This window comes from Pinus tabuliformis, chromosome 4_2, assembly GCF_031772625.1.
Source record: "Pinus tabuliformis cultivar Carrire ecotype Pingquan chromosome 4_2, CPIR1, whole genome shotgun sequence".
In the NCBI taxonomy this organism is placed as follows: domain Eukaryota; kingdom Viridiplantae; phylum Streptophyta; class Pinopsida; order Pinales; family Pinaceae; genus Pinus; species Pinus tabuliformis.
Genome location: NC_142304.1, coordinates 716,336,803 through 716,354,966, shown reverse-complemented (window position 1 = coordinate 716,354,966; position 18,164 = coordinate 716,336,803). Strand labels below are relative to the sequence as shown.

The following is an 18,164-nucleotide window of genomic DNA, read 5'->3' as shown; positions in this document are numbered from 1 at the left end:
AAAAGAGGCTTGTCAAGTCTTGCAGCACATCCCTATGGGGCTAGCATAAAAGCCCATAACTAAATTGTGTGGCCATCTAACTGATCTATAAAGCTTACCATTTTCCAAGAGTACAACAACTCCTCACAAACAAAAAAAATTATACACAAATACCTAGCCATTTGACAGGAAAACTACAGGCACTAATACAAGTACATTTGTTCAACCGAGGTCCGCGATTTTAAGCATATTTGACTCTCTTTTATGTGTACTATTCTAGTTAAAAAAAATAATTTTTGGTAGGGGTAATTTAATGGCTTTTTTTATTCCTTAAATCTTGCACACTATGCTTTTATCTTTTACTTTGGGTATTTTATGAATGCTGTATCAAATTTGTTTTTTAATTGGGATTATATATGAAATTGAAATATCACCACTTTTCATTCATATATAAATTAAAATACACTATAAATAGATTTTATTTAGTTTTTAGAAAATAATATTAATTAATAATATAATATAAACCATAGATTTTTTAATCTATTCATTTTAATTGAGTTTAAATAATTGTTTCTAACATTGGTATTCTTTGATTTTAGTATTTTGTTAAAAATATATCAAACTAATGTTCATATATATATAATTAATTTAAATTATAGAAATAATTTATATAGGGAGAGAAATATATTAAATAATTATATATAAATAGGTACAACTTAATGTATAATAAAAATTTATAAAACTAAAATATTATTTTTTATAATATCTATTTAAATTTAAATATGTAAATACATATAACATATGGCATATATGTACTAATAAATTCCTTATACAATTTTTGCAATTTTGGAATAATTATTAATATTTAGTTAGTACGGAATTTAGAAATTTACACCAAATGAATAAAAGTTTGTTTGTGTTACTGATCGCTATGCTTGTTTTTATCCTTCCAAGTTAGATCAACCTGTTAGGAACCTGGTAATGGTGGGTGTCAATTAATATCTGTTCAAGATTAGCGTGCCAAATTGTAATCAGAGTTTCTGCCAAAGATGTACTGATCAGAAATATATTTATATGATTGATTGTGACTGAACTTGTCAAATATATCATAAACTGCCAAAACAATTTGTTACAGTGCCATCTCGTGACAGCAGAGTGAATACAAGTTGGGTTCGATTACAACCTACACTAAGAGGGGTATGAAGTTTGGTACAGAGCTGATGATGATCATGAGATGATAGGACCTCCCTTGAGGTATTCAGTCAAGGCCAGCGCAACGAGGCCAATCATGGCAAAACGCCCATTCAACATCTCTGCCCCAGAAGACATTATTTCCTGTGATTTGCTCTCTTTGGACACTCCCTTGAACATGGGTATCACAGAAGCAAGCGTGAAGAGAACCGCGCTTCCAATAAACAGTGGAACTCCTCCGCTGGCCAGTTGGGCGGCGAGGTCTTTCCCGCTCGCTATCTCCACCCCGACAGCTGAGACGAATCCGAGCATGGCGAGTCTCCCATTTATGGTTTCTGGGGCTGGCCCACTGAAAGCAAACACGTCCTTAAAGTTTGTGCTCCCCTGCATTATTATTTATGTCAAGTCAATTCAGTTCAGTGCAGTGCATGTTAATGTAAAAATTGGCGCTTGCATAATCGCTTACCGTCTCAGGAGGGGTAGAAGGTGATCGCCTTGACTCCGGCTGTGGATCCACATGACCCAAATTAAGTTATATATAGAATAACATAAAACCTTCTATTCGTGGATACTGAAACAGCGACAGAATTACTAACCCCCCCTGCCATGCATTTTACTAGAAGCTGCCTGCTGGTTGTTGACCTTTCCGCTGGCCTCCGTTGCAGGAGCGATGCTCCATTCATCGCCATTACTGATGCATTTACAGCGGCCATGATCGCAATATAATAATGAACACTATGTATGAGAACGAATCTAATTTATATGGACTTTGAGAACAAGAAGATAATGAACATATGAAATAACTAAAGAAGAATAGCCACTATTGATCTGTTATGAGACTCCAGGGCTGGTTATTGTGTTATATATAAGGATGTGGAGGTCATACGGAAAAATCTACCGTCATTCATTGAACGGTAAACGGTTAGCCAAGTCGAGGTTTCTCTTCCTCGGACTATGTTTCCACGTGGTTGGATAAAAATTGAGACGTAGATCCTCGAACAACCGGCGCACCGCACTTGAAATAGTAGAGGGCATCACCATCACCATAGATTATTCAACCTGTTTCGTGCTAGAATTTAGGAGTTCGTGTAAATCACGTTTTGAACCATTTCTATCCTCGTCTGTCCTTTTTTTCGTGTAAATCACGTTTTGAACCATTTCTATCCTCGTCTGTCCTTTTTTTAATAAAGGGTTATTGTAACAGCAACGCCTAACCAGCCATCTATAGAGTATTTAATGTCGAAATATATGCACGCAACTTAACGCGATAACACGGGAGCGGGTAATTTCGGCATTAAATAATATTTGGGCGCTCCCGTGTTATCGGGCTAAGTTGCGTGCATATATTTCGGCATTAAATACTCTATCTGGCTGGTTAGGCGTTGCCTTATTGTAACATGTGGGAGTAGGTTTTGAATGTCCATAGGGAGTGGGCATTTTAATTAGTTAATAAAGGTTTAAAAAACATAAAGGATTTTCCATAATTAGATTAATTAGTTAGTTTAAAGAATTTTACTTATGGTTTATAAATGCAAATAAATGCAGTTTATTATCCAAATAAATGTAGTTTATTATCCAATTTTTCCCATATTTGAATATTTTTTTAAAATTTTACAAAGTTTATGTAATAATAAGTTTATATATGAGCATTATAAACCTTATTTCTTTCTCACTTATTTTGTTGTATATTATGGAGAAGGGTACGATGGAGGAATTGGCCTAATGAGTGATGTATGTAGGTTTATTTGGCTTGGAATTAAGATGAAAATTGCAGTATTTACCTTCTTCTAGATGCAAGCTCCTTGTCCAATAGCAATAGACGCAAATGTGCAATTATTTGGCTAGAGTTGGACTATGTCTATGTTATCCATCTTTGTAGTAATTTTCTAAATAAAGATATTTGATAATTTTAAATAATATTTTCCTCTCTAAAATGCAATAAAATATTCCTAACGGTTAGATCTTGATTTATTCCAACATTTTTTATTATTATCTTAAATCTAGATCTATCATAATATTTTGTTATAAATAATATGGTTTTCTCCTCATTCTTCACCATGACTATTCTCATCGTCCTGATTATCGCCTTGTGAGATTTGAGCTCCCATCTTTAGTTCAGGCCATCACCGTTTCTTCTTACCCATTACATACACTTTGAGAGACAATGAGTTGAATCAATAGCTGAAGCATAGGGTACAAAGGACTCATCCGAAAGAGGGGGATCTCTAGATCCAAGTCTATACATTCTCTTCACATGTATAAACATTTATTTTTCAATAATAGAATCAAAGTTATGTTATTTCCATTGGATTCTCAATATATCATTTTATGGTACATGTTCATTTATATTTGGATATTATTTGTTGTAGGGTTTTGATATTTTATTTTTCAGATCTAAAGAGAAATGAAAATAACTAATGCTTCTGATGTTTATCCCTAGGTGGAAGGATGATCTTGGTTAAATCAATATTGGATAACATCCCTATTTATTAGCTCGCGCTGGTGAAGGTTCCCAAATACATCCTAAATGAAATAAGACAAAGGATGTTTAGTTGTTTTTAGATTGGTGGAAAATACAAAGAAAGGGTTCACCTTGCTAGTAGGGAACTTCTCTCAAGATCCAATAAATTAGGTGGGTGAGGGTTCAAGAATATGTTTTGGTTTAGGAGAGTCCTTGCCTTAAAAAGTTTGCAGAGATGGATTTTTGGGATAGGGATTTGGAGCAAAATCTTGTTCAATAAGTATATCATAAATCATTATGTGGTGTAAGGGATTCATAAATCTCCAGGTAATACATTTCATTATGGTTCTCACATTTGGAAGGGGTTGATGACATCCTTTCCCTGACTCTTCCAGTAGTTGGCTTGAAGGGTGGGAAATCAGGAGAAGATTTTACTAGGTAGAGACACCTTTATGGGTGGTTTCAAGTTGTATACTCTCTTTGATAATATGGTGGAATCTCTCAACATAAAGGGAGTGTATAGTTCGAGTCAGGTAAAAAATCAGGAGCTTATGAATGATCATCTCTGATACTAGATCAAAAAAATAATAATAATAAATTAAAAAAAAAATAGTCTAGGTTTTGAAGGTACAACAATGGAAAAGTGGGAAAATTACTTAAAGGTATTGTATATCAGTGGAATAAGCCTTACTAATGAGGAAGATAAGCTGGCCTAGATATGGAATAAAACCACTAGTTTAGTGAAAGCTAGTTTGGAATATGAGGCTATTTCATACTCCATTGAGTCCAATAATCATTGGTGATCAAGTTTGATTTTGAAGTGGATATTGCCCTAAAAATTGTGTTGTTTTGGTTGGTTGACACTCGAAAATAAATTATTGACGTGGGAGAATCTCTAGAAAAGGAGCTTTATTGGTCCAAATTTATGTTTCTTGTGCCTTTTTTGGAGGATTTTGCTAATAATCTTTTCTTAAATTGTGAATTCAAGCAAAATTTATGGACCAACATTCTTCAGGGTTTGGGAATCCAAATTTCTCTTCCTAATCAATCCTTTAAATATTGCATTCGCTTCTGGTACACATAGAGAAAATAATATAAAATGTTTCTTATTTTTATGGCGTGGTGTTTTTGGAAAGTCTAGAATAAGTCAATTTTTGAAAATATACCTCCCATCTTAGACTTGTTCATCCCTGTGATTGTTGGGTATTATAGTGAATACTCTTATAGGTAAAAGTTAAAATTTCCATGAGTGCCCAAGATTCCCTTCTTAATTCAAAATTATGCAGTTGGGTTTTTCAATGGAGCATCACAAAGGGGGAAATGCGAGGAAGACATTTGTTTCAAAGTTGATCCTATGAACTACTTAAAGGGAATATTGGGTATTGGTTATGGCTATAATATCAAAGTAGAACTAATTCATGTTGGCTCTCATTTCACTTGCAACTTAATTGGGAATTCAATAGTTACAAGTGTGTGGTGACTCCGAGTGCATTATTGACTAGTTGAATGATCATTCTACTTTGCAGGTGTTGAATTTACATCATTGGAAAAATAGACTCGATGAATTAAAGAACATATTTCAACATATTTCCTTTCATCATATCTATATATTTTTTAACAAGAAGGTTGATTAAATTTCAAAGGGTGCTCTTATTTTGGATACAAGAACCTTCACAATTTTGAGTTGAAATGGCAGTATATGTCATATTCTATGAATTCAAAGCCAATAGTTTCAAGATACATGAGTAAAATTAATATTTGTTTTGAGTCATTCTAGAATTGTATGGTCTAATTAGTATTTGAGTCTGCTAACAACCAAGATCAAAGATTAGGATTTTCTACATAGCTACTATAGTAATTTGTAAGGAGGTCTTATTACAATTTTAGATCTCGTCAATCAATTTTTATTGAAGCTATATAAACTATTCATATCCATATGTAAGCAACCTTTGATTCTCCATTCAATATAAAGGTACTATATCTCTTATTATTTTGATTTAAAAAAAAAAACAATAGAACAAGCTCAAAAGCTAGAGGATCAGTGTAACCTAGAATTGCAAGAAACTCAAGATGATGCCTTGATAAAAAGAACTAGAATATTTAGACAAAATTCTTTTAGCTGGGGTGCAATATCAATACATCATATGGATGAATGGATAACCTTCAACCAAAAACTACAAAAAATTTCACCTCACATACATAACACAACATTTGGTTTACCTTGGGATTCTCCATTAATGTCACCCCACATGGTAACTTCTCCAGTTCACTCGGGATTTCAATTTTTTTACTTATGGTTTATAAATGCAAATAAATGCAGTTGATTATCCAAAAAAATGTAGTTTATTATCCAACTTTTCCCACATTTGAATATTTTTTTAAAATTTTACAAAGTTTATGTAATAATAAGTTTATACATGAGCATTATAAATCTTATTTCTTTCTCACTTATTTTGTTGTGTATTATGGAGAAGGGTACAATGGAGGAATTGGTCTAATGGGTGATGTATGTAGGTTTATTTGGCTTGGAATTAAGATGAAAATTGCAGTATTTACCTTCTTCTAGATGCAAGCTCCTTGTCCAATAGCAATGGACGCAAGTGTGCAATTATTTGGCTAGAGTTGGACTATGTCTATGTTATCCATCTTTGTAGTAATTTTCTAAATAAAGATATTTGATAATTTTAAATAATATTTTCCTCTCTAAAATGCAATAAAATATTCCTAATGGTTAGATCTTGATTTATTCCAACATTTTTTATTAATATCTTAAATCTAGATCTATCATAATATTTTGTTATAAATAATATGGTTTTCTCCTCATTCTTCACCATCACTATTCTCATCGTCCTAGTTATCGCCTTGTGAGATTTGAGCTCCCATCTTTAGTTCAGGTCATCACCGTTTCATCTTACCCATTACATACACTTTGAGAGACAATGAGTTAAATCGATAGCTGAAGCATAGGGTACAAAGGACTCATCCGAAAGAGGGGGATCTCTAGATCCAAGTCTATACATTCTCTTCACATGTATAAACATTTATTTTTCAATAATAGAATCAAAGTTCTGCTATTTCCATTGGATTCTCAATATATCATTTTATGGTACATGTTCATTTATATTTGGATATTATTTGTTGTAGGGTTTTGATATTTTATTTTTCAGAACTAAAGAGAAATGAAAACCATTCATTTTTGTTGTTAGGGTTATATGTCACGATTAACATAAGTGAAGGATTTTGGTGCAACTTCCAAGAAACTTCATACTAACAAATGACAATTCGAGTAGCTTAAAAATCTAGAACCCTAGTGAATATTGTTTCGACATTTTTTTAGCAATTTTTAGGATTTTTTATTTCTCTCAATTTTCACTTCTTTTTTTGGAGTTTTACTCTTTGATTGAAGAATATTTGTTCTGTTGGGTTTCCTTGTCTTTTTTGTAGATCACATGTACCAGTCGTGCAAGAGATGACACTGTTTGCAATAAATTTACGAAGAAATTCCTTTGGGGATGGAGCACAATTTTTTTTGACAAAATATTGCACCCCATACAAACGTTTTGAGCTGTTTTATGCTTGAGGACACATTAAACATGTCAAAACTTGTGCCCCCTATATCTACAATTTTTTTTCATAATTTTGGCAACAGTTATGCACATGTGTCAGGAAGGGTTTCTTCTTGTTCCCTTTCACTCCTAGGCCTAGAGTCTCTTAGTATGTTTTCTCATTTCGATGAAGGGAAAATCCCCTTAGGGTTTAGAGTACACCTCTACCATTTTGGAGACAATTTGTTCAGTTGAGGAATCTAGTGCGCAGAACATTTAGCCATTGTTTTCCAACATTGTTGCCATCATTTTGCAGTCATTTTTAGGTAATTTTTAGAATGATTTGTTTCCTTTTGAGACATGTGTTGAATTTATTCTTTAGGATTGCCACGAGCATCCTTCTTTTCACAATTTGATTTATGTTATTTTCCAATACTTTCCCTTATGTTTTTTCTTGGATTTTTTTGCATCATTTTAGCAGATCTAGCCTTAGATCCTAGCCCCTTATGCATTAAATCTTTTGGTATTTTCGTTTCTTTGGGTTTCTTGTATTGTCCTCATTTGTTCTTATCGTTTCATAGATTTTTGCGTGGGGAATTGCGTGCTTCCATTTGTTGTTATTTTACTATTCATTTTTACTATTATTTATAGTTTATGCACTTTATTTCTCAGTAGCATTGCCATCATAGAACATGATTTAATAAACACATCCACATACACATTATTCAAACACTCACACCCTAATAAAACTAGCGCTTGGTTACAACCACTAAGGAAAGACTTGAAACAGTCCACACTAATTATAACTTAACTCACATAGATTAAGCCCAATTGGGCAATAGGGAAAAACAATCTTGTAATTAGATTTAGGGTCACTGGGATAGGATTCCACAAACCCCCATCGACCACTTACATTGAGAAATAGTAATTTGTCCTTGTAGGGAGCTTGAAAAGATCCACAATCTCGAGGTCAAAACCAGAGCGTGCCAAAAAACTGATTTAGAGGGGGTTAGGCTTAGGTCTCAATGTGTGAAAATCTCCACAACGCTCCCCAACTAGTTGGTCTAGGGCTCTGCATTGCTGACTGACTACCAAGAAGAAAAAAATTATGTTGGAAATGTATTGAGTATTGAGGGGGGATGAATCAGTAGTGATGGCCTTTATATCAATTTTAAAATTGTTACCACAATATCAAATAACCATGCCCATTCACAATATTTCCTTAACTAAATATGAAAGAAACAATAAACTCAAACATAATAACCATGAGAAACATCAACACAAGCATGCACACATAAGAACACAAGTATTTATGTTCAAAACCCTTTCAAGAGAACACCACCCTACTTTTGTTACACTGCTCAATTATTTTATTAATCTGTTGAACAAATTGTACATGGATTAGCTTACACTCATAAGCTAGAAGAATCAACTTGCTTCAAATTATGATGGCATCCATCAGACCAGAAAATTGTTTCCTCTCATGGATATATCGAAATATATCTGCTCGAAGCTCCCACGACCAACGATCCTCTCCCAACTACCATTGGACTATCCAACTCCAACTGGATGGAGAAATATCTTCCTTTTACTGAATATGCCAAATCAATGTCTACTCTTAAGCCTCCATGCCTTCACTTCCTCCATGCAAACAACATTTCATAAATGATTTATAATGGGTTCTCAATCAGCTCAACATGAGAAACCCACAAACACCATCATCCTATACATCAAATCTAAATTAGAAAAAAAAAAAAATCCCTTAAGAGGGTTATTTCTTATCTTCTAGTCACAACAATCTCTGCTCTCTAACACACCACAAGCTGCCAATTTTAGGCCACAATCAAAACATAAAATATAAATCTTCTTCTAAACTCTATCTCTAATTTCTGCACACAATACATTGATAAAAAAATGCCAAACAATGTGAGTTGTTGCTGCAATATATACTCATTCTCGAGACCCTCGGAATGGAATACTCTAACGTTCTCAAGAAAACCAACCAATTAGTACCTTCCTCTATTTATCACTTTCCTATGTTGAGTAACTTTGTAAATTGTACATGTTATGGATCACTTAACCATTTTTGCACACGCTTAAGATTTGGTTAAGATAGGATTTTTTACTAAATCAACCACTAACACCACTATCCATTTGATATTTTCAACTTTGATCAACTTCTAGCAGACCCGCGAACTTTTCCTACCATATGCTGAAAAATTCTGATCAAGAACATCCGACAATGCCAAAATTAGCTTAACAGCGTGAGGAATGTAGAGAAAAACTCCTGAAAAAACTCTGTCACACTTGAAACACAGGTTAAATTCGAATAGATCTCCCCAGTCTCTCCCATAGGACTGCCTACCAATGACTGGAGCTTTTCAATCATCCTGTGACTCATCATCCATGCAACTGGGGTAGAGGATGAAGGGAAACATCTTTCCTCAACTCATAAATTTCTCAAACTTCTTCCAAAGCTTCGCAAGCCTCTACATGACCTCCAGAAGTCACTGGCGCCTCTACAACACTTCATCAAATCACTTCCACATCACTATAACCATCGTAAGTCAAACAAGGTTGACTTGGATGCCAACCAACAGCAATACTAGCACCCGGGCCATCAAAATTCTCCACAAACACTCTACCTTCAATATGCATCTTGTTGGGTTGTTGGGTCGTGACACCTGTTGGGAGTTTAATTAGACAAACAAATCAATGTACTACTAGCCCTTTCAGCAACAATCCGTGCAGCGCAGACTGAGGTCTCACCCGAAGCAGTATGGGGGCATGTTGGAACCAAGTTTCCGCACCCTTGAGATGTCTGAGGGGTTTGATTTAGTCAAACTGTGAATACCTTCACGCATGTTACTTCGCGTAATTCCTAGACCTATATGGCCTTCGCAACCTATTATCTTTGCCTTCGCGTAGCCCTAACCAGGGACTGTGGGGCTTTCACACTGCTGGAGCAGTGATCTGCACTATTTCCCCAAGTCACGCCATGGATCTTACTTATCTCCTTATAACAGTTAGTTATCTTCAAGTAAATAGATACCTTATATTACATTCACTTACTCAGCATATTCATATAAGTTCGCAGAGTGAATAACTAGTAAACATGCAATTCATACCCAATATATTTTAATGCATAAAACAAGAAAATATAAACAGAAATATGGTAAAACTTCTCTTTATTAATGTTTCAAATGGTTATAGACTCAACCTACCTACGCACTTAGCTGCAGGGGTCTGCGCACTCAACTGCATACTACTAGGCCTATGCGCACTGAGCTACAGAGCCTTCTCCTACTCTATGACCCAAAGACACAACTCTACACTTCAGATACTTTTCTATCCTTATATTCCATTGTCATCAATCCATTTATACAATCCGATGGTTTTCCGACCATGGGTAGTTCTCTCAATCTGACACTACATTTACAAAAGTAATGGTGGACAACTCTATGACTCTATTACAACATCGCGCCCCACACTCGCAATTTGTTGTCTTTATAATGGTGTTTAAGCCCTAAGACTTGCCATGTGGGGGATTCCACGCCCAACAGGCCTCCAGAACAAACATCATGACTCACCCTCGAGTCACTTTGTCGGTGCGGAGATCTTTTTGCAGAGACCTCCCAACTCTGCTCAAACTGTTGCAAGGTCGGTAGTGCACTGAGCGGCTGCTTGTTGAATCTCATGTACTCGTTGTTCCAAGACCGCGTTGTTGGAACTGCTCCCTTGCATCTGTTCCTATGTCCCCGACAGCTGAGACTAATCCAAGCACGACGAGTCTCCCATTTATGGTTTCTAGGGCTGGCCCACTATAAGCAAACACGTCCTTAAAGTTTGTGCTCACCTGCATTATTATTTATGTCAATTCAATTTAGTTCAGTGCAGTGCATGTTAATGTAAAAATTGGCGCTTGCATAAACGGTAAACGCTTAGCCAAGTCGAGGTTTCTCTTCCTCGGACTATGTTTTCGCGTGGTTGGATAAACATTGAGACGTAGATCCTCGAACAACCGGTGCACCGCACTTGTAAAAATTGGAACGTTTCCAACTAATGAAATAATAGATTTTTAGATTTTTAATAATGAAATAGTAGAGGGCATCACCATCACCATAGATTATTCAACCTGTAGTAAGTCTCAACTTCGTGCTAGAATTTAGGAGTTCGTGTAAATCACGTTTTGAACCATTTCTATCCTCGTCTATCCATTTTTTTATAAAGGGTTATTGTAACAGGTGGGAGTAGGTTTTGAATGTCCATAGGGAGTGGGCATTTTAATTAGTTAATAAAGGTTTAAAAGACATAAGGATTTTCCATAATTAGATTAATTAGTTAGTTTAAAGAATTTTACTTATGGTTTATAAATGCAAATAAATGCAGTTTACTATCCAACTTTTCCCACATTTGAATATTTTTTTTAAATTTTACAAAGTTTATGTAATAATAAGTTTATACATGAGCATTATAAATCTTATTTCTTTCTCACTTATTTTGTTGTGTATTATGGAGAAGGGTACGATGGAGGAATTGGCCTAATGGGTGATGTATGTAGGTTTATTTGGCTTGGAATTAAGATGAAAATTGCAGTATTTACCTTCTTCTAGATGCAAGCTCCTTGTCCAATAGCAATGGATGCAAGTGTGCAATTATTTGGCTAGAGTTGGACTATGTCTATGTTATCCATCTTTGTAGTAATTTTCTAAATAAAGATATTTGATAATTTTAAATAATATTTCCCTCTCTAAAATGCAATAAAATATTCCTAACGGTTAGATCTTGATTTATTCCAACATCTTTTATTATTATCTTAAATCTAGATCTATCATAATATTTTGTTATAAATAGTATGGTTTTCTCCTCATTCTTCACCATGACTATTCTCATCGTCCTGATTATTGCCTTGTGAGATTTGAGCTCCCATCTTTAGTTCAGGCCATCACTGTTTCTTCTTACCCATTACATACACTTTGAGAGACAATGAGTTGAATCAATAGTTGAAGCATAGGGTACAAAGGACCCATCCCAAAGAGGGGGATCTCTAGATCCAAGTCTATACATTCTCTTCACATGTATAAACATTTATTTTTCAATAATAGAATCAAAGTTCTGCTATTTCCATTGGATTCTCAATATATCATTTTATGGTACATGTTCATTTATATTTGTATATTATTTGTTGTAGAGTTTTGATATTTTATTTTTCAGATCTAAAGAGAAATGAAAACCATTCATTTTTGTTGTTAGGGTTATATGTCACGATTAACATAAGTGAAGGATTTTGGTGCAACTTCCAAGAAACTTCATACTAACAAATGGCAACTCGAGTAGCTTAAAAATTTAGAACCCTAGTGACTGTTGTTTCAATTTTTTTTTTAGCAATTTTCATGATTTTTTCTTTCTCTCAATTTTCACTTCTTTTTTCCTGGATTTTTACTCTTTGATTGAAGAATATTTGTTCTGTAGAAATCTGAATAATATAACACTTATTCACAGAGATTATCTTGATTATACACTATTTGCGCAATGCATGCATAATACATAACCTCCTCTACCATTGATCATCAATTTGCGGAATTAAAAAAAAACAATCGCATGCGCACATTGAAACATCAATCACACATATCAACACAGTATGTAATGGGGAAAGCATACAGCTGAAAACCCCCAACTATCTGTATATTATAATGATAGAGAACATGTAACAATACATAGTACAATACTCCTCACAAGTACTCAGTACTATCTCCACATGCTACACACAAACTAGCTCAGATCTGAACAAGTTACGGGTTCAAATCTCCTCCACTATTTTGCCTGCCTCTACTGCGCAATCCAAGTTGAGAATAGATCAGATCTAAGTTCGAATTCCGTTGGCTTGCACTGTTCATAACGTGGTTTAGTTTCTTTGTTTCTTCAACAATTGTTTTGTCTAATTCCATCTCAATTTTGGACTTATCAAGGTTTGTTCTCATAGCTAATCTTTGCTTCTAAACTATGGCAGTTATTTCCCAATCAATGATTAATCCATTCAAAACCTCTTCTTCCCTTTTTGCATCATCAAGCTTGAGTTTTAGAGACAAAATTTCCTGTTTATATATTTTTATAATCATTTTCTCCATTTCTTGGTCAATTATTGTTTCGAGAGGTTACTCTCATCTTCTAGCTTCTTACAATTATTTTTCTTTTCTTCTAATTGTTGTGCCAGATTGTCTTCACTCTTAATAGCTTCCTCAAACTTACTTTGGTAAACAAACTCTTCAAACCTTCTTCATCTCAAAACAACTTCTCTTTTATTTTCTTTTTCTTCCTTCAGGTCATCTTTAATTCATCAAGGGCGTTGATGAGCTCCCCTTCAAGATCTACTACACTTTCATCTTCTTCTTCCTTGAGGTTTGATTCGTTCTTATATTTAGATTTAGATTCTAATGCCATGAGTAAGAATTCATCAACCTCATCTTTTGGAGACTCTTGCCTATTTCCTTCTAATGCAAAACTATCCTCTTTGGAGTAGAGACCATTTTTTCTTGAAAGGATTCTTCTTATGATATTCTTGAGCTTTATCTCTGGGCTTCTGATCCTTTTCCTCTCTTGTCTTATCTCAATAAGGAAACTTGGAGGAAAATTTCCCAAACCTTCCACATTCAAAGAATTGGAAGGGTAGATTTCCCTTATACTTTCCTAAACCATGTTTTAGCTTTCTAGCAAACTAAGCCAACTCTTGATCAAATTCATAGTTGGAACATTCTTGGTGATATTTGTGTTCCTTATTCTTCATTGAGGGTTTAAATTCTACCTCCTTTTGCTCAAACTTCTCTTTTTCTATTCTCATCTCATAGGAAGTGAGAGTTCCATGTAGCGCCTTCATTAAAAGAGACTTTAAGTTTGATATCTCTTATGTAGATGAGATCTTAGAATTGAATCTCATAGGAAGAGATATCAATACATTCTAGAAAACTACTTCATTCATGAGTTCTTCTCCAAATCCTCTAATCATATTTTCTACCTCATTAATCTAAGAAAATATTCTGGTATATTTTCTTCTTTATTCATTCTTAAGCTCTCAAACCTCATTCTAATCGCTTGAAGTTTGGCTTGCTTAACTTTCTCATCTCCTTTATAACTATTCTAGAGCTTGTAGCATACTTCCTTAGTTGACTTACATTGAATTACTTTTACAAGGTCATATTGATTAAGGCCAAAGAGAATTGCACTCTTTGCCTTTTCATTGTTCCCATAAACATTTTTATCATTTTCATTTGTAGGAGGGGTTTCTCGGACAATATAATCAACTAATACAAAACTCCAAACATCTACACCTAGGGACATGCAATAGGCTTCCATACTGACTTTCCAAAATACATAATTTGTACCATCAAGTACTGGTATCTTACTTGAATAAGCATCCTGACTTTCTGGTTTAGCCATGATGCCCTATCAATTTACCTTGTAGTGGTAAAGTTATTCCTAAAGGAACCTGTATTTGATACCAATTTTTGGGATCATGATTTATGTTACACTAGAACTCACAGGTGTTAGTAAACAGACATATTTCTAGAGCTAATAGATCCTCAAGTGATGGTTAAGGACATGTCATGAAACACACAGGCAGCATTGCCAAGTACAGTAAGGGGAACTATAATTTTACCATGATTGTTCACAATTATTTTGCAGTATCATTTATTTCCTAAAAATCCCCTCAAAATCGAAGTGTTTTAGGACGGGGATAATCATGGATATTCAAACCTAGGAGCCCAAAAGGCACCTTTGGAATGCTTCATAAAAGATTGGTCATCTCGAAAGAGTTTCAATGAATTATCAACATTCTCTATGTGTAGTTCCAATGCTTTATTGTAGACCATAATATCGTCAAAGAAGACTAGCAAAACTTGCATAGAAAGGCTTTGAATTTTTTTTCATGAGGCTCTAGAAGGTTGACGAAGTTTAATAAATATTGAAAGTAAACACAAAAAACTCATATTGACCTTCATATGTTTATTATTGAAAAACTTCTCTCCATGCTTTTCATCTAGAAGATCATTAATAATTAGGACACTTGCACTAGGTTTCTTCCTTCTTTAATATCAAGACTACTACTCATGAGTAAGGGCTTGTAGTAGGTTGTATGACCTCCACCTTCAATAGTTCTTGAGTGATATTTTTTCTTATATCAATTTGTGCAAACGGGTGTTAACAAGAACGTACATTTTGTGGTTGAATTCCTAGGATCAAGGGAATGTTATGTTAGTGCTTTCTTTAAGAATGGATAAACTTAGTCTTTGGTGTTTGAAAGACTTGATGATTTTTGTGAAGGAACAATTGAAAATTTAAGAGTATTTCTTATGTCAAATTATGGATTATCCATAACTTATATGGAATTAAATTGGCAAATAATTCTAGAGTGGCCTTTATTTAATAATTTTTCCATACTATGGGCAATGACTATTTCAAGGGACCTTACCAAAATCCGTTGAAGGGTGTATACATGTCCCCCTTTAGAGAAATCTATATAGATTTCTGTCAAATACATTATGAGTGATCCCAATGTGCATAGACACTCTACCCCAAATATTATATCATAGCCACCCATATCAATGGAAAATAAATGGGATTTGAGTTGATAGTCTCCGATATAGAGTTTGACATTTTCACATTTTCCCCCACAATTCATTATACCTCAATTGTGGATCATGATTTAAAATTTGTGTCCTAGGCATTAAAAACAATGGGTTTATTCTACCACTCTCTTATGAATGAAAATATGAGTACCACCATTATGAATGAGGACTACAACATTATGGAACTTGATGTGGTCTATGAAGTTAAAATGTCTGATAATGCACACATAGAGATTAGGGTTCCTCATGGAGAAGTGGAGGTTCAATATGTGCCTAAGCTTGAGTGCTGGTGTATACAACTTATAATGATGATGTCTATTTAATAGCTATGAATTTGGGTATGGCCTGAGTGGTCACAGCAATTTGGAACAATTTATTTTCTTTAGACCTATGAATTAAAGCATATTTTTCTTTAAACCTATACAACTTCATTTGTTTTTTCTAACCCTGAGTGTCTTCGAAATGAGGCTTCCTTCCACGTAACAAAACTATTCAGTTGCAAGGAGGTTGTAAAACCTAGAAATGGAAATTACAAATGCACCACTAATGATAGGAATATTAAGGCATGGGATATCGAAAACACGAGTTATGGATGGAACTCATATTTATTATTTATTGAGGGAGTAATACATAAACTACCAATTGTTTATCGAGGGATGGGAATCATAAACAATAGAGATGGAAATCACAAGAAAATGCACCAGCAGCCTGCATGAATTTGTTTTTGTTAATTATCCAAATGCTTAATGCACCTGTTAGTTATCTAGGCATGGGAATCACAAATGCACTAGGTCTTAACTTAATCCAAAATTATCATTCATTAGCTTGAATTAAGTCTCTTGTAACTCCATAATGTTTACCATCATCAAATGGAAAAAATTTCAACAAGTAATTGCAAAAAATCTAACGTATGGGTGATGAAACAGAGTGGCCTCAAGGGTTCTAAAGCCTCTAAGCCCTTCACTCGCTTGATTTTAATGGATATGAGCTATTTAAAACAATTTATAATGAATTAAAGTAGTTTGAATTATGTCCCTAACAAGAACATGAGAGTCCCGCCCAACTATAAATTCATATTTACTTTGAATGGCATTTTCTCACCTAAATCATTCTCAAGTTTCAATGCCCGGACTTGCTAACATAGCCATCGATTACAGGGATAAAAATAACCATAAAAGAGGCTTGTCAAGTCTTGCGGCACATCCCTATGGGACTAGCATAAAAGCCCATAACTAAATTGTGTGGCCATCTAACTGATCTCTAAAGCTTACCATTTTCCAAGAGTACAACATCTCCTAACAAACAAAAAAAATTATACACAAATACCTAGCCATTTGACAAGAAAACTACAGGCACTAATACAAGTACATTTGTTCAACCGAGGTCCGCGATTTTAAGCATATTTGACTCTCTTTTATGTGTACTATTCTAGTTAAAAAAAATAATTTTTGGTAGGGGTAATTTAATGGCTTTTTTTATGCCTTAAATTTTGCACACTATGCTTTTATCTTTTACTTTGGGTATTTTATGAATGATGTATCAAATTTGTTTTTTAATTGGGATTATATATGAAATTGAAATATCACCACTTTTCATTCATATATAAATTAAAATACACTATAAATAGATTTTATTTAGTTTTTAGAAAATAATATTAATTAATAATATAATATAAACCATAGATTTTTTAATCCATTCATTTTAATTGAGTTTAACGATTGTTTCTAAAATTGGTTATTCTATGATTTTAGTATTTTGTTAAAAATATATCAAACTAATGTTTATATATATATATATATATATATATATATATATATATATATATAATTAATTTAAATTATAGAAATAATTTATATATAGAGAGAGAAATATATTAAATAATTATATATAAATATGTACAACTTAATGTATAATAAAAATTTATAAAACTAAAATATTATTTTTTATAATATCTATTTAAATTTAAATATGTAAATACATATAACATATGGCATATATGTACTAATAAATTCCTTATACAATTTTTGCAATTTAAAAAATCTTAGTTCTTTCGCTGCACTTTTGGAATAATTATTAATATTTAGTTAGTACGGAATTTAGAAATTTACGAGTACCAAATGAATAAAAGTTTGTTTGTGTTACTGATCGCTATGCTTGTTTTTATCCTTCCAAGTGAGATCAACCTGTTAGGAACCTGGTAATGGTTGGTGTCAATTAATATCTGTTCAAGATTAGCGTGCCAAATTGTAATCAGAGTTTCTGCCAAAGATGTACCGATCATAAATATATCATAAACTGCCAAAACAATTTGTTACAGTGCCATCTCGTGATAGCAGAGTGAATACAAGTTGAGGGATATGAAGT

General features: G+C 33.7%; 1 long non-coding RNA gene and 1 pseudogene across 1 annotated transcript; both read right to left on the bottom strand.

Moving 5' to 3' along the window:
* Positions 1 to 1,206: 1,206 nt before the first annotated feature.
* LOC149171548 (early light-induced protein, chloroplastic pseudogene) lies at positions 1,207 to 1,560 on the bottom strand (annotated as a pseudogene).
* Positions 1,225 to 2,002, bottom strand: LOC149171547 (uncharacterized). Its single transcript, XR_016259560.1, has 2 exons — positions 1,767 to 2,002; positions 1,225 to 1,675 (listed from the first exon to the last, which is right to left on the bottom strand). It is a non-coding gene; the product is annotated as an uncharacterized LOC149171547 (long non-coding RNA).
* Between the last annotated feature and the right edge of the window lie 16,162 nt (positions 2,003 to 18,164).